Source organism: Hyla sarda (genome assembly GCF_029499605.1).
Source record: "Hyla sarda isolate aHylSar1 chromosome 1 unlocalized genomic scaffold, aHylSar1.hap1 SUPER_1_unloc_2, whole genome shotgun sequence".
Classification (NCBI taxonomy): Eukaryota; Metazoa; Chordata; class Amphibia; order Anura; family Hylidae; genus Hyla; species Hyla sarda.
This window is the reverse complement of record NW_026607581.1, coordinates 1,275,879-1,298,994: the sequence shown is the minus strand read 5'-3', so window position 1 is coordinate 1,298,994 and position 23,116 is coordinate 1,275,879. Positions and strand designations below refer to the sequence as shown.

Here is a 23,116-nt window from a genome sequence, read left to right as displayed (position 1 = left end):
AAACTACAACTCTCAGCATGCCTAGACTGCCCAGGCATGCTGGGAGTTGTAGTTCGGTAACATATGTCACTTCTGATTTTGCAATTTTCATGAAAATTTTGAAAATTGCTGCCATAATTTGAAGCCCTCTAATTTTTTCAAAAAGTAAAAATAGGTCAATTTTATGATGCCAACATATAGTAGACATATTGTATTTGTGAATCAATATAACATTTATTTGTAATATCCATTTTCCTTACATGCAGAGAGTTTCAAAGTTTGAAAAATGCTAAAATGCTTTAAAAACTTCAGGAAATTTTGGGATTTTTCACCAAGAAAGGATGCAAGTAACCACGAAAATTTACCACCAAAATAAAGTAGAATATGTCACGAAAAAACTATCTCAGAATCAGAATAATCGGTAAAAGCGTCTTAGAGTTATTAATGCTTAAAGTGACAGTGGTCAGAATTACAAAAAAGGGCTCAGTCCTTAAGGTGAAAATGAGTTGCGTCCTTAAGGGGTTAAGTCATGTGATCCGTTTATCATGTGATATTTGTACAGAGTTATATGTTAGGACCTGCGAGTCATGTGATGTACCCATGATTGAATGGTCACAGGTAACTAAGTAACTTGCCACCAATGAGCATTAGTCTAGCCCACACTATATAAAGGGCTGTATTCTGATCCTTCTTCCTGTTTGTTCCTGTGTTAGTTCCGGGATCATCAGATAAGACAAGCACAGATTTATCTCTTATCTCTACTCATCTCAGATAGGCCTCAAGCCATCTCACAGCAGCCACTTATAACTCCGGGACTACTTCCAAGCCAAAGTAACAGTAGCACAGTGCAGGGACGTGCACACATAGGAGTGAAAGGGGGCTGGAGCCCCTGCCCTTTTCCTCACCTGCCCCTCTAGTGCCCTCACAAAAGGAGGTGTAGACTCAGGGTGACAGGTGCAGTAAAAAGGATCCATTGCTGGGGAGTTGTATGTGGTTTAATGGAGGGTGCTGTGCCCTCCCTGCAGCAAGGGGGCGCCACTCACCCAGTCATTATCTGCCATTTATCTGCTTCTCTCCACACGGAGGAGACAGGAGCAGTGGAGGCCACAAACTTCAGTCTATGCAGCCCTTACTGTAAGTAACTGTAAATATATGTGAGTGATTGTATGTCAGTGTGTGTGTATGTATATATGTATGTTAGTGTGTGTGTATGTATATATGTGTGTATGTATACATATGTGTGTATATGTGTGTGTGTATGTATATATGTATGTCAGTGTGTGTGTATGTATATATGTATGTCAGTGTGTGTGTATGTATATATGTGTGTATGTATACATATGTGTGTATATGTGTGTGTGTCTATCTCTATGTATATGCCTATATATGTGAGCAAGTGAATGTATGTGTGTGTATGTATGTGTGTATGTATGGATGTGTGTATGTGTATATATATATATATATATATATATATATATATATATTTATATATGAGCAAGTGAATCTATGTATGTGTGTATATATCTGTGAGTGATTGTATGTGTGTACCTGTATGTATGATGTGCTTATTGGCTATATCTTTTAGTATATATTCCATGTTATATGTGTGTCTGTGTATATATGTTTCTTAATGTATATTTGTACCTGTTTGTATGTGTCAGTGTCTCTATGTATGTGTGTATATGACCTATGTACTGTATGTGTGTATATGACCTATGTACTGTATGTGTGTATATGACCTATGTACTGTATGTGTGTATATTACCTATGTACTGTATGTGTGTATATTACCTATGTACTGTATGTGTATATTACCTATGTACTGTATGTGTGTATATTACCTATGTACTGTATGTGTGTATATTACCTATGTACTGTATGTGTGTATATTACCTATGTACTGTATGTGTGTATATGACCCATGTACTGTATGTGTGTATATGACCCATGTACTTTATGTGTGTATATGACCCATGTACTGTATGTGTATATTACCTATGTACTGTATCTGTGTATATTACCTATGTACTGTATGTGTGTATATTACCTATGTACTGTATGTGTGTATATTACCTATGTACTGTATGTGTATATTACCTATGTACTGTATGTGTGTATATGACCTATGTACTGTATGTGTGTATATGACCCATGTACTTTATGTGTGTATATGGCCCATGTACTGTATGTGTGTATATGGCCCATGTACTGTATGTGTGTATATGACCCATGTACTGTATGTGTGTATATGACCCATGTACTGTATGTGTGTATATGACCTATGTACTGTATGTGTGTATATGACCTATGTACTGTATGTGTGTATATGACCTATGTACTGTATGTGTGTATATTACCTATGTACTGTATGTGTGTATATTACCTATGTACTGTATGTGTGTATATTACCTATGTACTGTGTGTGTGTATATGACCCATGTACTTTATGTGTGTATATGGCCCATGTACTGTATGTGTGTATATGACCCATGTACTGTATGTGTGTATATGACCCATGTACTGTATGTGTGTATATGACCTATGTACTGTATGTGTGTATATGACCTATGTACTGTATGTGTGTATATGACCTATGTACTGTATGTGTGTATATGACCTATGTACTGTATGTGTGTATATGACCCATGTACTGTATGTGTGTATATGACCTATGTACTGTATGTGTGTATATGACCTATGTACTGTATGTGTGTATATGACCCATGTACTGTATGTGTGTATATTACCTATGTACTGTATGTGTATATGACCCATGTACTGTATGTGTGTATATGACCTATGTACTGTATGTGTGTATATGACCTATGTACTGTATGTGTGTATATGACCCATGTACTGTATGTGTGTATATTACCTATGTACTGTATGTGTGTATATGACCCATGTACTGTATGTGTGTATATGACCTATGTACTGTATGTGTATATTACCTATGTACTGTATGTGTATATTACCTATGTACTGTATGTGTGTATATGACCTATGTACTGTATGTGTGCATATGACCTATGTACTGTATGTGTGCATATGACCTATGTACTGTATGTGTGTATATTACCTATGTACTGTATGTACCTTTATGTTATGTGCTTGTATGTATTATATGAAGCACATTATTAGTGAATTATTGGAGGAATGTAAGCACAGTATATAGGGAATTTATGGAAGCACAGTATATAGGGAATTTATGGAAGCACAGTATATATTTCATTATATTGGAACATTATATTTTTATGTATGCTGGCACTGTGTATAGATCCTTAGGGTGCGTTCACATGTGCCTATTTTTGCTGCAGATTTTGCTGCTCATTGACAACGGGAAGAGAAATCTGCTAAAGCAGATCTGCAGCAGAAAATACGCACGTGTGAACGCACCCTTAGGGGTGGCACAGTATAGTTAAATAATAGTGGCACAGTATATAGTTCATTAATGGTGGCACAGTATATAGGGAATTAATAGATGAATGGTGGCACAGTATATAGTTCATTAATGGTGGCACAGTATATAGGGAATTAATAGATGAATGTTGGCACAGTATATAGGTAATTAATAGATGAATGGTGGCACAGTATATAGGGAATTAATAGATGAATGTTGGCACAGTATATAGGGAATTAATAGATGTATGGTGGCACAGTATATAGGGAATTAATAGATGAATGGTGGCACAGTATATAGGGAATTAATAGATGAATGGTGGCACAGTATATAGGGAATTAATAGATGTATGGTGGCACAGTATATAGGGAATTAATAGATGAATGGTGGCACAGTATATAGTTCATTAATGGTGGCACAGTATATAGGGAATTAATAGATGAATGTTGGCACAGTATATAGTTCATTAATGGTGGCACAGTATATAGGGAATTAATAGATGAATGGTGGCACAGTATATAGGGAATTAATAGATGAATATTGGCACAGTATATAGGGAATTAATAGATGAATGGTGGCACAGTATATAGTTCATTAATGGTGGCACAGTATATAGGGAATTAATAGATGAATGTTGGCACAGTATATAGGGAATTAATAGATGAATGGTGGCACAGTATATAGGGAATTAATAGATGAATGGTGGCACAGTATATAGGGAATTAATAGATGAATGGTGGCACAGTATATAGGGAATTAATAGATTAATGGTGGCACAGTATATAGGGAATTAATAGATGAATGGTGGCACAGTATATAGGGAATTAATAGATGAATGGTGGCACAGTATATAGGGAATTAATAGATGAATGGTGGCACAGTATATAGGGAATTAATAGATGAATGGTGGCACAGTATATAGTTCATTAATGGTGGCACAGTATATAGGGAATTAATAGATGAATGGTGGCACAATATATAGTTCATTAATGGTGGCACAGTATATAGGGAATTAATAGATGAATGGTGGCACAGTATATAGTTCATTAATGGTGGCACAGTATATAGGGAATTAATAGATGAATGTTGGCACAATATATAGGTAATTAATAGATGAATGGTGGCACAGTATATAGGGAATTAATAGATGAATGGTGGCACAGTATATAGGGAATTAATAGATGAATGGTGGCACAGTATATAGTTCATTAATGGTGGCACAGTATATAGGGAATTAATAGATGAATGGTAGCACAGTATATAGTTCATTAATGGTGGCACAGTATATAGGGAATTAATAGATGAATGGTGGCACAGTATATAGTTCATTAATAGTGGCACAGTATATAGGGAATTAATAGATGAATGTTGGCACAGTATATAGGCAATTAATAGATGAATGTTGGCACAGTATATAGGTAATTAATAGATGAATGGTGGCACAGTATATAGGGAATTAATAGATGAATGGTGGCACAGTATATAGGGAATTAATAGATGAATGGTGGCACAGTATATAGGGAATTAATAGATGAATGGTGGCACAGTATATAGTTCATTAATGGTGGCACAGTATATAGGGAATTAATAGATGAATGGTGGCACAGTATATAGTTCATTAATAGTGGCACAGTATATAGGGAATTAATAGATGAATGGTAGCACAGTATATAGTTCATTAATGGTGGCACAGTATATAGGGAATTAATAGATGAATGGTGGCACAGTATATAGTTCATTAATAGTGGCACAGTATATAGGGAATTAATAGATGAATGTTGGCACAGTATATAGGCAATTAATAGATGAATGTTGGCACAGTATATAGGGAATTAATAGATGAATGGTGGCACAGTATATAGGGAATTAATAGATGAATGGTGGCACAGTATATAGGGAATTAATAGATGAATGGTGGCACAGTATATAGGGAATTAATAGATGAATGGTGGCACAGTATATAGGGAATTAATAGATGAATGTTGGCACAGTATATAGGGAATTAATAGATGAATGTTGGCACAGTATATAGGTAATTAATAGATGAATGGTGGCACAGTATATAGGGAATTAATAGATGAATGGTGGCACAGTATATAGGGAATTAATAGATGAATGGTGGCACAGTATATAGGGAATTAATAGATGAATGGTGGCACAGTATATAGTTCATTAATGGTGGCACAGTATATAGGGAATTAATAGATGAATGGTGGCACAGTATATAGTTCATTAATAGTGGCACAGTATATAGGGAATTAATAGATGAATGGTAGCACAGTATATAGTTCATTAATGGTGGCACAGTATATAGGGAATTAATAGATGAATGGTGGCACAGTATATAGTTCATTAATAGTGGCACAGTATATAGGGAATTAATAGATGAATGTTGGCACAGTATATAGGCAATTAATAGATGAATGTTGGCACAGTATATAGGTAATTAATAGATGAATGGTGGCACAGTATATAGGGAATTAATAGATGAATGGTGGCACAGTATATAGGGAATTAATAGATGAATGGTGGCACAGTATATAGGGAATTAATAGATGAATGGTGGCACAGTATATAGGGAATTAATAGATGAATGGTGGCACAGTATATAGGGAATTAATAGATGAATGGTGGCACAGTATATAGGGAATTAATGGTGGCACAGTATATAGGGAATTAATGGTGGCACAGTATATAGGGAATTAATAGATGAATGGTGGCACAGTATATAGGGAATTAATAGATGAATGGTGGCACAGTATATAGGGAATTAATAGATGAATGGTGGCACAGTATATAGGGAATTAATAGATGAATGGTGGCACAGTATATAGGGAATTAATGGTGGCACAGTATATAGGGAATTAATAGATGAATGATGGCACAGTATATAGGGAATTAATAGATGAATGGTGGCACAGTATATAGTTCATTAATGGTGGCACAGTATATAGGGAATTAATAGATGAATGGTGGCACAGTATATAGGGAATTAATAGATGAATGGTGGCACAGTATATAGGGAATTAATAGATGAATGGTGGCACAGTATATAGGGAATTAATAGATGAATGGTGGCACAGTATATAGGGAATTAATAGATGAATGGTGGCACAGTATATAGGGAATTAATAGATGAATGGTGGCACAGTATATAGGGAATTAATGGTGGCACAGTATATAGGGAATTAATGGTGGCACAGTATATAGGGAATTAATGGTGGCACAGTATATAGGGAATTAATAGATGAATGATGGCACAGTATATAGGGAATTAATAGATGAATGGTGGCACAGTATATAGGGAATTAATAGATGAATGGTGGCACAGTATATAGGGAATTAATAGATGAATGGTGGCACAGTATATAGGGAATTAATAGATGAATGGTGGCACAGTATATAGGGAATTAATAGATGAATGGTGGCACAGTATATAGTTCATTAATGGTGGCACAGTATATAGGGAATTAATAGATGAATGATGGCACAGTATATAGGGAATTAATAGATGAATGGTGGCACAGTATATAGTTCATTAATGGTGGCACAGTATATAGGGAATTAATAGATGAATAGTGGCACAGTATATAGGGAATTAATAGATGAATGGTGGCACAGTATATAGGGAATTAATAGATGAATGGTGGCACAGTATATAGGGAATTAATAGATGAATGGTGGCACAGTATATAGGGAATTAATAGATGAATGGTGGCACAGTATATAGGGAATTAATAGATGAATGGTGGCACAGTATATAGGGAATTAATAGATGAATGGTGGCACAGTATATAGGGAATTAATGGTGGCACAGTATATAGGGAATTAATGGTGGCACAGTATATAGGGAATTAATGGTGGCACAGTATATAGGGAATTAATAGATGAATGGTGGCACAGTATATAGGGAATTAATAGATGAATGGTGGCACAGTATATAGGGAATTAATAGATGAATGGTGGCACAGTATATAGGGAATTAATAGATGAATGGTGGCACAGTATATAGGGAATTAATAGATGAATGGTGGCACAGTATATAGTTCATTAATGGTGGCACAGTATATAGGGAATTAATAGATGAATGGTGGCACAGTATATAGGGAATTAATAGATGAATGGTGGCACAGTATATAGGGAATTAATAGATGAATGGTGGCACAGTATATAGGGAATTAAGGGGGGTACGGTATATAATTAAAGGGAAACTGACAGGCTGTTTACTCGCACTAAACCCACTGTTACATTGCAGTATACAAAAATTGGTCTTTCCATTTTCTAGGTATTGCCCCACATTGCTAGTATGTGAAGTCAGTCTTGTGCGCAATGGAGGCGGAGCTTCCCTGCCTCCATCCTGTATGCTGTGCTATGCCTGGCCGTCTTTGTATATTTATAATTCTTTTTTTTGCCAACTCTTGTATATTGTAGCATGTAAGTATATATTAGTGTGGTGTCCATCTTCAGTGTAAGAACCAGGGCTGTGTGGAGATTCCTGCATAAGGTGGGTGCTGGGTTATTGGGATGGGTGCTGGGTAATTGGTGCTGGGTGATTGGTGCTGGGTGATTGGTGCTGGGTGATGGGGGATGGGTGCTGGGGGATGGGTGCTGGGTGATTGGTGCTAGGTGATTGGTGCTGGGTTATTGGTGCTGGGTAATTGGTGCTAGGTGATTGGGGATGGGTGATTGGTGATGGGTGCTGGGTGATTGGTGCTAGGTGATTGGTGCTGGGTGATTGGTGCTGGGTGATTGGTGCTGGGTGATTGGTGCTGGGTGATTGGTGCTGGGTGATGGGTGCTGGGGGATGGGTGCTGGGGGATGGGTGCTGGGTGATTGGTGCTGGGTTATTGGGGATGGGTGATTGGGGATGGGTGATTGGTGATGGGTGCTGGGTGATTTGTGATTGGTGCTAGGTGATTGGTGCTGGGTGATTGGTGCTGGGTGATTGGTGCTGGGTGATGGGTGCTGGGGGATGGGTGCTGGGTGATTGGTGCTGGGTGATTGGTGCTGGGTGATTGGTGCTGGGTAATTGGTGCTAGGTGATTGGGGATGGGTGATTGGTGATGGGTGCTGGGTGATTGGTGCTGGGTGATTGGTGCTGGGTGATTGGTGCTAGGTGATTGGTGCTGGGTGATTGGTGCTGGGTGATTGGTGATGGGTGATTGGTGATGGGTGCTAGGTGATTGGTGCTGGGTGATTGGGGATGGGTGATTGGTGCTGGGTGATTGGTGATGGGTGATTGGGGATGGGTGCTGGGTGATTGGTGCTGGGTGATTGGGGATGGGTGATTGGTGCTGGGTGATGGGTGCTGGGTGATTGGTGATTAGTGATGGGTGATTGGTGCTAGGTGATTGGTGCTGGGTGATTGGTGCTGGGTGATTGGGGATGGGTGGTTGGGGATGGGTGGTTGGGGATGGGTGCTGGGTGATTGGGGATGGGTGATTGGGGATGGGTGCTGGGTGATTGGTGATGGGTGCTGGGTGATTGGGGATGGGTGATGGGTGCTGGGTGATTGGTGATTAGTGCTGGGTGATTGGTGCTAGGTGATTGGTGCTGGGTGATTGGTGCTGGGTGATTGGTGCTGGGTGATTGGGGATGGGTGATTGGGGATGGGTGGTTGGGGATGGGTGCTGGGTGATTGGGGATGGGTGATTGGGGATGGGTGCTGGGTGATTGGTGATGGGTGCTGGGTGATTGGGGATGGGTGATGGGTGCAGGGTGATTGGTGCTGGGTGATTGGGGATGGGTGCTGGGTGATTGGGGATGGGTGCTGGGTGATTGGTGATGGGTGCTGGGTGATTGGTGATAGGTTCTGTCATATAGGTTCAGGTGGGGGCATATAGGGGGAGATTTATTAAAACCTTTGCAGAGGAAAATCCTTCTGCAAAACGATCTGATTGGTTGCTATGGGCGACTGCACTGCTCTTTCTCTGCACAGGTTTTGATGAATCTCCTCTATAATACAGTATATTATAGGGCAGCTGTCACATGTTTTCTGTAAATAAGACTGACAGCACAGCCAAAGTGCATATACACATGGCGGACCTCAGAGAAACTGTTCTTGACTCAATTTTACAAAAACACCAACTTTTATGGGGGATAGGAATGTCGAGGAGGCCCGGCAGGAGTCCACTGTATCCCTGGGCCGCAGCACATCTGCCCATTAAGTCTGGCAGACGTTTTTTAAATTATGAAAAGTGCCCTCTTTTTTACTTGAGCCCCTGCCCTTCAAAATGTCTGTGCACGTCCCTGGCACAGTGGTTCACTCAAGTGTATGCTCAGTCCTGACAAGTGTGCGAGGTTACCTGCAAACCAGAGACCTCAGAACCGTAAAGACTGTTAATGGTTGTTATTGCTGCACAAGCTACAAGTAAAGAGTTAATGTTCTGCATAACTTCAGCCGTGGACATTCTATTACTTCCATCACCGTTTCTGGGCAGATTAACTGGAAAAACCTGCACCCTGGCGTCACGATACAAGTAAGGGGTTAATACCAACTCGCCCCCACACAGGGTTAATACCACCAGACCCTGCAGCTAGCTTGTATCACCCGACTACCACACTACTACCCCCTAATGATCTGCACTACTGCCCTAATGATCTGCACTACTGTCCCCCTAATGATCTGCACCACTGCCCCCTAATGATCTGCACCACTGCCCCCTAATGATCTGCACTACTGCCCCCTAATGATCTGCACTACTGCCCCCTAATGATCTGCACTACTACCCCCTAATGATCTGCACCACTGCCCCCTAATGATCTGCACTACTGTCCCCTAATGATCTGCACTACTGCCCTAATGATCTTTGACACTGCCCTCTAATGATCTGCACTACTGCCCTAATGATCTGCACCACTGCCCCCCTAATGATCTGCACTACTGCCCTAATGATCTGCACCACTGCCCCCCTAATGATCTGCACTACTGCCCCCTAATGATCTGCACTACTGTCCCCTAATGATCTGCACTACTGCCCTAATGATCTGCACTACTGCCCCCCTAATGATCTGCACTACTGTCCCCCTAATGATCTGCACTACTGCCCTAATGATCTGCACCACTGCCCCCTAATGATCTGCACTACTGCCCCCCTAATGATCTGCACCACTGCCCCCTGATGATCTGCACTACTGCCCCCTAATGATCTGCACTACTGCCCCCCTAATGATCTGCACTACTGCCCTAATGATCTGCACCACTGCCCTAATGATCTGCACTACTGCCCCCCTAATGATCTGCACTACTGCCCCCTAATGATCTGCACCACTGCCCCCCTAATGATCTGTACTACTGCCCCCTAATGATCTGTACTACTGCCCCCTAATGATCTGCACCACTGTCCCCCTAATGATCTGCACTACTGCCCCATAATGATCTGCGCTACTGCCCTCTAATGATCTGCACCACTGCCCCCTAATGATCTTTGACACTGCCCCCTAATGATCTGCACTACTGTCCCCCTAATGATCTGCACTACTGCCCCCCTAATGATCTTTGACACTGCCCCCTAATGATCTTTGACACTGCCCCCTAATGATCTGCACTACTGTCCCCCTAATGATCTGCACTACTGCCCCCCTAACGATCTGCACTACTGCCCCCTAATGATCTGCACTACTGCCCCCTAATGATCTTTGACACTGCCCCCTAATGATCTTTGACACTGCCCCCTAATGATCTGCACTACTGCCCTAATGATCTGCACCACTGCCCCCCTAATGATCTGCACTACTGCCCCCTAATGATCTGCACCACTGCCCCCTAATGATCTTTGACACTGCCCCCTAATGATCTGCACTACTGCCCTAATGATCTCCACCACTGTCCCCTAATGATCTTTGACACTGCCCGCTAATTATCTGCACCACTGCCCCCCTAATGATCTGCACCACTGCCCTCTAATGATCTGCACTACTGCCCTAACGATCTGCACCACTGCCCCATAATGATCTATGACACTGCCCCCCTAATGATCTGGTAAAAATGAAAGAAGCGATCTGATTGAAGGGTTTTGATAAATCTCCCCAGTGTGACTCTCGCCCCCTACTGGACACATTACACAACTAAGAACCATGCCGGCTGCTTCACAATACCAATATCTTCCCACTATGTTTTATCACCATTTCTGGGATAGAAAAGGCCCCAAAAAAGGCTCAAAAATCTGTCCCAAAAGGAGCAAATATTTCCTGTAGAATCCCTATAAATGTAATGGGGAAATGGCTTTTTGTGCACAGTTTAATGTTCCAGCCATTATTGTTATAGAAAATGGTGGGGATTATAGCCTAAAGCTTGGACCTGTATGCCAGGAAAGTTTAACTTGTTACATCCCGGCCTGCGTGACTTGCTGCACCACTTAACCCCTTAAGGACTGAGCCCTTTTACACCTTAAGGACTCGGCCATTTTTTGCAATTCTGACCACTGTCACTTTAAACATTAATAACTCTGGGATGCTTTTAGTTATCATTCTGATTCCGAGATTGTTTTTTCGGGACATATTCTACTTTAACATAGTGGTAAATTTTTGTGGTAACTTGCATCCTTTCTTGGTGAAAAATTCCAAAATTTGATGAAAAAATTGAAAATTTTGCATTTTTCTAACTTTGAAGCTCTCTGCTTGTAAGGAAAAATTGATATTCCCCAAAAAAATTTTTGGTTCACATATACAATATGTCTACTTTATGTTTCCATCATAAAATTGATGTGTTTTTACTTTTGGAAGACACCAGAGGGCTTCAAAGTTCAGCAGCAATTTTCCAATTTTTCACAATATTTTCAAACTCGCTTTTTTTCAGGGACCAGTTCAGGTTTGAAGTGGATTTGAAGGGTCTTCATATTAGAAATACCCCACAAATGACCCCATTATAAAAACTACACTACCAAAGTATTCAAAATGACAATCAGTAAGTGTTTTAACCCTTTATGTGTTTCAGTAGCAGCAAAGTGAAGGAGAAAATTCACAATCTTCATTTTTTACACTCGCATGTTCTTGTAAACCCAATTTTTGAATTTTTATAAGGGGTAAAAGGAGAAAATGTATACTTGTTTTTGTAGCCCAATTTCTCTCGAGTAAGCACATACCTCATATGTCTATGTAAATTGTTCGGCGGGCGCAGTAGAGGGCTCAGAAGCGAAGGAGCGACAAGGGGATTTTGAAGAGTACGTTTTTCAGAAATGGTTTTTGGGGGGCATGTTGCATTTAGGAAGCCCCTATGGTGCCAGAACAGCAAAAAAAAACACATAGCATACCATTTTGGAAACTAGACCCCTTGGGGAACGTAACAAGGAATAAAGTGAGCCTTAATACCTTAATACCCCACAGGTGTTTCACGACTTTTGCATATGTAAAAAAAATATATATTTTTTTCACTAAAATGTGTGTTTCCCCCCCCCAAATTTCACATTTTTGCAAGGGTTAATAGCAGAAAATACCCCCCAAAATGTGTAACCCCATCTCTTCTGAGTATGGAGGTACCCCATAAGTTGACCTGAAGTGCACTACGGACGAACTACAATGCTCAAAAGAGAAGGAGTGATATTTTGCTTTTTGAGAGCAAATTTTGCTCGGGGGACATGTCGCATTTAGGAAGCCCCTATGGTGCCAGAACAGCAAAAAAAAAAAACACACATGGCATACCATTTTGGAAACTAGACCCCTTGAGGAACGTAACAAGGAATAAAGTGAGCCTTAATACCCCACAGGGGTTTCACGAATTTTGCATATGTAAAAAAAAATATTTTTTTTTCCACTAAAATGTGTTTCCCCCCAAATTTCACATTTTTGCAAGGGTTAATAGCAGAAAATACCCCCCAAAATTTGTAACCCCATCTCTTCTGAGTATGGAGGTACCCCATAAGTTGACCTGAAGTGCACTACGGGCGAACTACAATGCTCAGAAGAGCAGGAGCACCATTGAGCTTTTGGAAAGAGAATTCGTTTGGAATGGTAGTCAGGGGCCAAGTGCATTTACAAAGCCCCCCGTGGACCCCCCCCACATGTGACCCTATTTTGGAAACTACACCCCTCACAGAATTTAATAAGTGGTGCAGTGAGCATTTACACCCCATTGGCGTTTGACAGATCTTTGGAACAGTGGGCTCTGCAAATGGAAAATTACATTTTTCATTTTCACGGATCACTGTTCCAAAAATCTGTCAGACACCTGTGGGGCGTAAATGCTCACTGTACCCCTTATTACATTACATGAGGGGTGTAGTTTCCAAAATGGGGTCACATATGGGGGGGGTCCATTGTTCTGGTACCATGGGGGCTTTGTTAACACACGTGGCCTTCAATTCCGGACAAATTTTCTCTTCAAAATCCCAATGGCGCTCCTTCTCTTCTGAGCATTGTAGTGCACCCATAGAGCACTTTACATCCACATATGGGGTATGTTCTTACTCAGAAGAAATGGGGTTATGAATTTTGGGGGGATTTTTTTTATTTTACCGCTAGAAAATGAAAAATTTAGGGTGACACCAGCATTTTAGTGAAAAAAAATATATTTTTTCATTTTCCCATCCAACTTTAATGAAAATTTGTGGGGTGTAAAGGCTCACTATACCCCTTGTTACATTCCGTGAGGGGTGTTGTTTCCAAAATGGGGTCACATGTGGGTATTTATTTTTTGGGGTTTATGTCAGAACCGCTGTAAAATCAGCCACCCCTGTGCAAATCACCAATTTAGGCCTCAAATGTACATGGTGCACTCTCACTCCTGAGCCTTGTTGTGCGTCCGCAGAGCATTTTACGCCCACATATGGGGTATTTCCGTACTCAGGAGAAATTGCGTTACAAATTTTGGTGGTCTTTTTCTCCTTTTACCTCCCGTGAAAATAAAAAGTAAAGGACAACACCAGCATGTTAGTGTAAAATTTTTTTTTTTTTTTACACTAACAGGCTGGTGTAGACCCCAACTTTTCTTTTTCATAAGGGGTAAAAGGAAAAAAAAAGCCCCCAAAATTAGTAGTGCAATTTCTCCCGAGTACGGAGATACTCCATATGTGGCCCTAAACTGTTTCCTTGAAATACGACAGGGCTCTGAAGTGAGAGAGCGCCATGTGCATTTGAGGACTAAATTAGGGATTGCACAGGGGTGGACATAGGGGTATTCTACGCCAGTGATTCCCAAACAGGGTGTCTCCAGCTGTTGCTAAACTCCCAGCATGCCTGGACAGTCATTGGCTGTCCGGAAATGCTGTGAGTTGTTGTTTTGCAACAGCTGGAGGCTCTGTTTTGGAAACACTGCCGTACAATACGTTTTTTTATTTTGTTGGGGGGACAGTGTAAAGGGTGTATATGTAGTGTTTTACCCTTTATTATGTGTTAGTGTAGTGTAGTGTAGTGTTTTTAGGGTACGTTCACACTGGCGGAGGTTTACAGTGAATTTACCGCTAGGAGTTTGCGCTGCGGCAAAAAATTTGCCACAGCTCATACTTGAAGCAGAAAACTTACTGTAAACCCGCCAGTGTGAATGTACCCTGTACGTTCACATGGGGGGGCAAACCTCCAGCTGTTTCAAAACTACAACTCCCAGCATGTACTGATAGACTGTGCATGCTGGGAGTTGTACTTTTGCAACAGCTGGAGGCACACTGGTTGGAAAACCTTCAGTTAGGTTCTGTTACCTAACTCAGTATTTTCCAACCAGTGTGCCTCCAGCTGTTGCAAAACTACAACTCCCAGCATTCTCAGTCTGTCAGTACATGCTGGGAGTTGTAGTTTTGCAACAGCTGGAGGCACACTGGTTGGAAAACCTTCAGCTAGGTTCTGTTACCTAACTCAGTATTTTCCAACCAGTGTGCCTCCAGCTGTTGCAAAACTACAATTCCCAGCATGTATTGATCACAGAAGGGCATGCTGGGAGATGTAGTGATACAACAGCTGAAGGTACACTTTTCCATAGAAAAAATGTGCCTCCAGCTGTTGCAAAACTATAAGTCCCAGCATGCCCATAAGGGAATGCTGGGAGTTGTGGTGGTCTGCCTCCTGCTGTTGCATAACTACAGCTCCCAGCATGCCCTTTTTGCATGCTGGGAGCTGTCACTCACCTCCTACTGCTGCTCCAGGACACAGGTCAGTCCCTAGTTGTTGCTGCCGCCGCTCCTGGGGCCCCGATCCCAACATTAACGCCGGGGATCGGGGTCCCCAGCTCCCGAGGTCCACGTCCCGCTCACATGCTCCGGAAGAGGGGCGGAGCAGGTTGTGACACCCGCAGCAGGTGCCCTGATTGGTCGGCCGGTAAACCGGCCGACGAATCAGGGCGTTCGTGAGGTGGCACCAGTGCCACCTCACCCCTGCAGGCTCTGGCTGTTCGGGGCCGTCAGAGACGGCCCCGAACAGCCTGTAATTCCGGGTCACCGGGTCACTGGAGACCTGATTGACCCGGAATCTGCCGCAGATCGCTGGGCTGAATTGTCAAGCGATCTGCAGCCATCGCCGACATGGGGGGGCATAATGACCCCCCTGGGCGATATGCCGCGATGCCTGCTGAACGATTTCAGCAGGCATCCGGCACCGGCTCCACTCCAGCTAGCGGCGGGGGGCCGGGATTTGACAGGACTCGTCCTTAAGGACTCGGAAAAGGGGCCGTTTGAGAACGTCCAGCGTCCTTAAGGGGTTAAAGGGATACTCCACTCCCCAGCGTCCGGAACATTTATTCCCAAACACTGGGTGCAGGCTTCTGTGGTCGCCCGCCCGTCTCTGTAGACTTGCATTGAGGGGGCAGGGGGGGGGACATTACAAGGGGGCGGGGCAACCACAGAAGCCTGCACTCAGTGTTGAGAACTAAATGGGGAGCGGAGTATCCCTTTAACATCTAGTCGTGTGTTATCTTGTTTCTTGTACGCATGTCCAAGTTTAATAAACGACCCTCTAATGTACGCCAGTGATCCAGAGGAGCGCAGGACGTGTATCTAGGGACATATTTGTCTAGAAAAAGAAATCCAGGTCTTTCTCCAGTACTCCCCCGTATGTAGTATGCTGCATTATAAATATGTTGTTGCGCCATATTTAAATTAGAACCTTTTCATTAAATAATTATTTATTATGTCTTATCCAAGATGTCGGGTTTATCTATTTCTTTCTTTTTTATTATAAAGATTTTTTGTTTGTAATTTTTGTATTATTGGGGCAATATGAATATTATTGTGGTGTAACGATGATTTGTTACTTTTTTTTTTCTTTTGTTAACAATAAAAGAGACATTGGGGGAAAAAAAAGTTTTTCTTTTATAACGAAGTCACCGATCCAGCGATGTCATCTCTATAATTTTACATGGGAGGTAAAGAGTCTCATATATGGCTACAAGGTAACAGGACACGAGCAGATTAGACATATAAAATCACTTCTATCTTCTGGCTTCTAGGACATTCTGATCCTATAGGTGTTAGATTAGTGGGGTCTCCTACTCTACACAGGGTCCTTCCTTAGGTTATAGAGGGAAGAACAAGTTGTATTCGGATGAAGTGCGGAGAAGAATTAACCAGGTGGCTCTATGGTTGGTTCCCAGCTCTCTGAGGGGCTGAAGCCAGCTGTGCGCTCTCCATTCAAGGGAAGGACTTGTTAGACATCATTTAAAGGGGTACTCCGCCCCTAGACATCTTATCTCCTATCCAAATCTATCTATCCAAAGGATAGAGGATAAGATCTTCGATCTCTGTGCAGCATCCGGCATTCGTTTTGAACACTGCGTGCTGGCGGCGGGGCCGTGACGTCATGGCCACGCCCCTCGTGATTTCATGCCACGCCCCCTCCAATAGACTTGCATTTAGGGAGCCTGGCGTGATGTCACAAGGAGTGTGGCCGTGATGTCATGATTCCCGCTGCCTGATCCAAGCGTTCGGAACATAATGTTCCGAACGCTGGGGCAGTGGAGTACCCCTTTAAAGCTCAAGGCACCTGAACAACACGGCTAAATAAAACATATTCTCTCACATTTCCATCCGTCTAGCACCAGAGTGTCCCTTTAATGTTCTCACTTTCTGCTGAGCAGACAAGAGGATAGGATATTACTGACAAAGCAGTTTAACAATCTGCTAAGGGGCCGAGGGCCCAGGACAAGTCTGTTTCTCCATTACAGGTAAGAAAAGCACAATGGACCTGATGTGGTTGACGCAACCATCTTAACAGGTCTCCAGAGGCACCGAGGAGGGCAAGTGGGTAAAGCAACGAGCTGCCCTGAATGATACCGGTCTGTATAAAAACAACAAGGATAAAATCTGTCTACCAAAGGTTCTGTGCCCAATGAAGGCCCCGGAGACTCATGGAGTCACCCACGACTGGAAAATGACTATAATATCACTGGTGAATGATCACTGGATAGCCTCAGGATTTACCACAGTGGTCACCAGGTAAACACCGGCCGGCATGACCTGTGCAAGACCTAATGTAGGGAAAGCAGTGCAGGTGCCTCCTAAACGTAGCGCTTTACCCGTTTTGGCGACTGCAGATAGACTATATTCCGGTCTCCTTGTGAGGAGGGTATGAATACTTTTTGGTGTGTGTGTGGATCTCTTTTCAGGTTGGCCTAAGGCCTATCCGGGGGGAAATGCCGATGTAAAGATGGCAGCAGGGCAGATTGTGAAGGATATGGTAGGTAGTTCCAGAAGTTATTGATAGTGATGGAGATTACACTTTACTGGATGCAGGTAATAGGAGCAGTTTATAGATTTATTGGGACAGAACATTGATTGAGGAATTTATTCTGATATTTGGAGTAGGGATCGACCGATATCTGTTTTTTAGGGCCGATACCGATAATCAGTGCAGGTTAGGGCCGATAGCCGATAACTTATACCGATATTCCGGTATAAGTTATCGGCTATTTAGCCCCCTGCAACACAGCTGCAGATCATTGATTTAAAGCGGGCGCTTTAAATCAATGATCTGCAGTGGCTTTTGCGGGGCCATAGGCCGCCGCCGCCACCACCCGCTTCTCGCCCCTACCTGCCAGGGTGCTCCGGGCCATCCATCCATCGTTCCTGTAGTGTCCGGGGGCGTTCCGGGTGGAGGGTGGTCCGGTCCGGGCTGTCCTTCTCCGGCGGTCATCTCCTCCACTCTGGGCAGGCTCCGGCCTAGTACGCTGCATAGACGCCGCTGCGCAGTGACGCCCGTGCGCAGCGACGCACCTGACGTCACGGCGTAGCGGCGTCTATGCAGCGTACTAGGCCGGAGCCTGCCCGGAGTGGAGAAGAAGACCGTGGGAGAAGAAGGACAGCCCGGACCGGACCACCCTCCACCCGGAACGCCCCCGGACACTACAGGAACGATGGATGGATGGCCCGGACCACCCCCATTACGGGTAAGTTTAATTTTTTTATTGACTGGGAGGGTGGGGGTATGGGAAAAAATCCATACCGGTATACCGCCTAGCATCACGGTGGGGGGTGCGACGCGGTGCGGTGGGTCGGCGGTGCGGCGGGTCGAGGGGGTGGCGGTCGCGGGGCGGTGGGGGCGGTGCAGGGGGCGGGGCATTATCGGCTTATCGGCAAGATAATTGCCAATACCGATAATGCCCAAAATCGTGATTATCGGCCGATAATATCGGCCATACCGATAATCGGTCGAACACCAATTTGGAGTTGGGAAGGAATTTTCCCCCGTCATGGGGCGATGGGAATCAGCCTCATAAGGGTTTTTTGCCTTCCTCTGGGTCAGCAAAGTAGGGACACAATAGGGATATGGATTGACCTTTATGGACTCAGGTCTTTTACAACCTTATGAACGATGTTATGAAGAAGCAGCGGGTTGTCTCCTTATGGGACACTTTTTGGTTGTGCTCCTAGAACAGGGTTGTACTGTCCACAGCTACTGCAGATGTAACACAGTCACCTATCTAGCTATGTGCGGCCGTACACAAGCGCGTACAACAAGCGCATACACAAGTCTTTATTCTATTCCAGATGGTAAAACTCCTGATCTAGATCCTGGAGATCGGGTGGTGATAAAGAGACACAAAGAGTCCTGACCTCCATGTGACCAGCATTTCCAAGTCCTGCTGACAACAACCACCTCAGTAATAGGAAGGAAAGCCTATGTGGATCCATGCCAGTCCTTGTACCAAAGTGACCTCACCAGATACCACATAAAACATCCGACACTCATCAGGATTTTTACCTCAGGACTTATATTTTTTGGCACCAGATCCCTCACAGATTATTAAATTACTGGTGTATCCTGAGAACTATGGACACATGTGGACAAATTCTGATCGTTTGGCACTTTTGTGTGAAGAATGTGCTGAGTGCGGATGATCCTATATCCACCTGCCTTATAGCTGCGCCCACTGCGGTGCCGACACTAAGAACTATTTTCAGTCTAATACACAAGGACCAGGATGTGGAAAACCACCATGTATCAGAACATATTCTCCGTATAGGAATCATTATACCACAAACCCTATAATTCTCCGTATAGGAATCATTATACCACAAACCCTGTAATTCTCCGTATAGGAATCATTATACCACAAACCCTACAAACTGTTGACTCCACATCAGGACTCTGGACATGATAAAGAGAGGTGAAATGTCATGTGACCCAGATAATATACCTAGAGGCAAGTAATGGAAAATGATAGAACAAGGTGATAAATTACAAATTACAAAAAGATAATGAGATGGAGTGTGACGCTATTATAGTGCCGCCTAGTCACATGACACGTTAGGCTTCTTTCACACTACCGCCATCTTCCTGCCTTCTGACACTCGTTATTCAGCAAAAACAGATCATTAAAAAATAGATACAATAACTGAACATATCGGGTGATAACTGATGCCCAATGTACATTATTATAACGGCATTCTATCAAAATAATTGACATATCCCATCCATTACTACCCATTATTTCATCCGTCATGCACCGTTATAGTCCGTTATTTTATGTCCGTTTTAACCCCTTCTGGTTGTGACGCTGTACGGAGCATGCTCAGTAGCAATAACGGATCATAACGGAATATAAAAATACTGGGTGCTAACGGATGTCATTTGTGAACATTCATCATCCATACACTTCAATATTAAAATTTTAACGTCTGTTAATCCAACGTTATTTTTGACGGGACAAAAATTAGTGCATGCACCTTTATTTGTCCCGTCAAAAATAACAGACGTTAGTCATAAGGGGACATAACTGATCATGAAGGATGGTCAAAGAATGAATAAAGAATGGACTTACTTAGGGGTACTCCGCCCCTAGACATCTCATCCCATATCCAAATAAGATGACTGGCCCCCTGTGCCACTTTATTTCCCCTGTGACAAATCACCCCTCCCTTTATTACCCCCTGTGCCACATCATGTCCTCTTGATCCCCCTCTGTGCTATTTCATTACCCCTTTATTACCCTTTGTGCATATTTATCACCCCCTCTGCCACTTTATAAAGAGGGGGAGATTAATTTATACAGAAGGTACTAATGGGAGAATGAAATGGCTCAGGGGGATCAAGGGGAAATGATGTGGCACAGGGGGTAAGGGAGGGGGATAATCAGGCACAATGCACAGGGGAATAAGATGGCACAGGGTAAAAAAAAGGGGGGGGGGGAATGATACAGGGGGTGATTAAACGACACTGGGAGATTCTACTGTAATATTGTTTTTTATTGTGTTTTATAGGTAATTACACTCTGGAGTTAGCACAGGACAGTATTCAGTCATTTAGGAAGAATTTGGAGCCTTTTTCCCAATAGGGGACATATCTCAATAATGGACACTTTTATTCCCTGTGAGTGTCCGCTATTGGGAGATTCTACTGGTACTTAATGAAAAGGTCCTAAAAGTAATCTAAGGAGAACAAGTCTCCAGGGAATTGCTCAAGAAATTTTGCCATGAAACAGGTTCGTCAAGTTTGAACAACTGGGAACTTTTGTTGCACCACTGTGAAATGGTTGGAGGGGGTAGAAGATCTCTAGTATATCGGAATAAGACGTCTAGTCACCAATATTAGGTGTGTGATTCAGCAAGTCAAGATAGGACAGAAATCCAAAGAAGTAACCACAAGAAGAACAATTTCCAGAGTATAATTAATCTTCTTTGCTGTAACGAATAAAATACTGTATATACTCAAGTATAAGCCGAGGCCCCTAATTTCACAAAAACCTCAGAAAAATATTCATTTGAGTATAAGCCTATGATCACCCACTGCAACAAACACCCATCCCCCCATCATCATTCCATCCTCCGTCATTAGCTATCCCCCCTCCTGTCATCATTCATCCCCCTCCTGTCATCATCCACTGACACAAACACCCATTCCCCGTCATCATTCATCCCCCTCCTGTCATCATCCATCTCCGCAACATCATCCATCCCCCTCCTGTCATCATCCCCCTCGCTTATCGTCTAATCACCTTTTCCTGTTGCCTGGCAGTAGAGAAAGGTACACTCCGTGACATCAGGGGTGTCCTTGCATGGTGGCCTCAATGCGCAGCAGCGACCCTACCCCAGAATCACTATTCCGGGGCCAGCCCAGAGTGGAGAAGGTGGATGGACCAGACCAGCTCACTTTTCTCACTGGTATGCGGACGGTCCCTGCGCAGACAGTCCCTTCAGTGTCCCTACCCTGGATGAGTCCGGGGCCGTCCTGGTAAAGATGGATGGCTCCCCCTCAACCTGAATGCCTGGACTGATGTCACTACTATTTTTTTTTCCACTTGAGTTTAAGCCAAGGGGGACATTTTCTGCACAGAAAAAAAGGTGCTTATACTCGAGTATATATGGCAATCGAAATAACCTGCCAGAAAGATTGAATTTTCAAGCAAGACCCCTGTATATGTAAAAGAGTCCATGACTCACTCCCACACCTCCAACATTGAGAAGATTCTGGAATACCATGTGACAAAAGGAGAGGAGGAGTACCAAACCCCCGACAATATAACTTATATGAACTCTCCTGTATAAGAATACAGGGGGAGGAGCCACGTGAGCGCTAGAGATAAATCCGCACTGTTCTTCAGAGAGTTGGATATTCAGCTCCTCTTCTCGTATAAGATGCATTTTGGTTACTATTACGAGCAGAAGAAATCAGATAAGAATAAAGCTTAGATATTATTATTATTTAGGAAATAAATACAATCTCTCTAACCAATTTCAGGGACGTATGTTAGTATAACGCTGAAAACATTGGAGAGTAAAAATAAATTTACTTATAAAACCCCAGAAAGCCTGAGATTCCTCTATGGCCAAAGTCTTAGTAGAAGAATATAAATCTCGTAACGTAAAAGAATGTAAACGTTCCCACAAAGGGGAAGAGGGAAAATGTGTTTAGTAATAACCATAGGGAGTAAAGAAAGTGGGGTTAGGGGAGAAGGGAAATCAGAATCAGTCGTAGAGCAGTCTCGTAATACCGACAAAGTTATATATAAAAGAGGAAAGAACTAGAGAGGCCAAGGAGGAGTGCGGGGGCCACAAAATGGGCCCTATAGAAGGAAGGACTGAGGAGAATTCCATATCCACATGAGGAGGAATATAAAGGGGAGGAGGAGAAAAAGAAGAGCGAACGAGCTCTAATAATCCAGACGAAGGAAAAGCTTTATAATAAGTGTGTAAATCCGGAAACACAAAACCGCCGTCTAATGTCTTCAGGGTGAGCGTCTATACGGGACACGTGGTCTCTTCTGAATCATAACAAAATTACAAAATAACCATCGGATAGAAGAAAAATAACAATTCCGTACTATGATAGGGACGGACTGTAAAATATAAAATATTATTGGTAAATATAAGATTTAAGAAC

General features: G+C 42.8%; 1 protein-coding gene across 1 annotated transcript in view; it reads left to right on the top strand.

Moving 5' to 3' along the window:
- Positions 1–23,116, top strand: part of LOC130298073 (zinc finger protein 271-like) — an 82,704-nt gene that overhangs the window by 35,630 nt on the left and 23,958 nt on the right. The gene's annotated exons all lie outside the window — the stretch shown is intronic.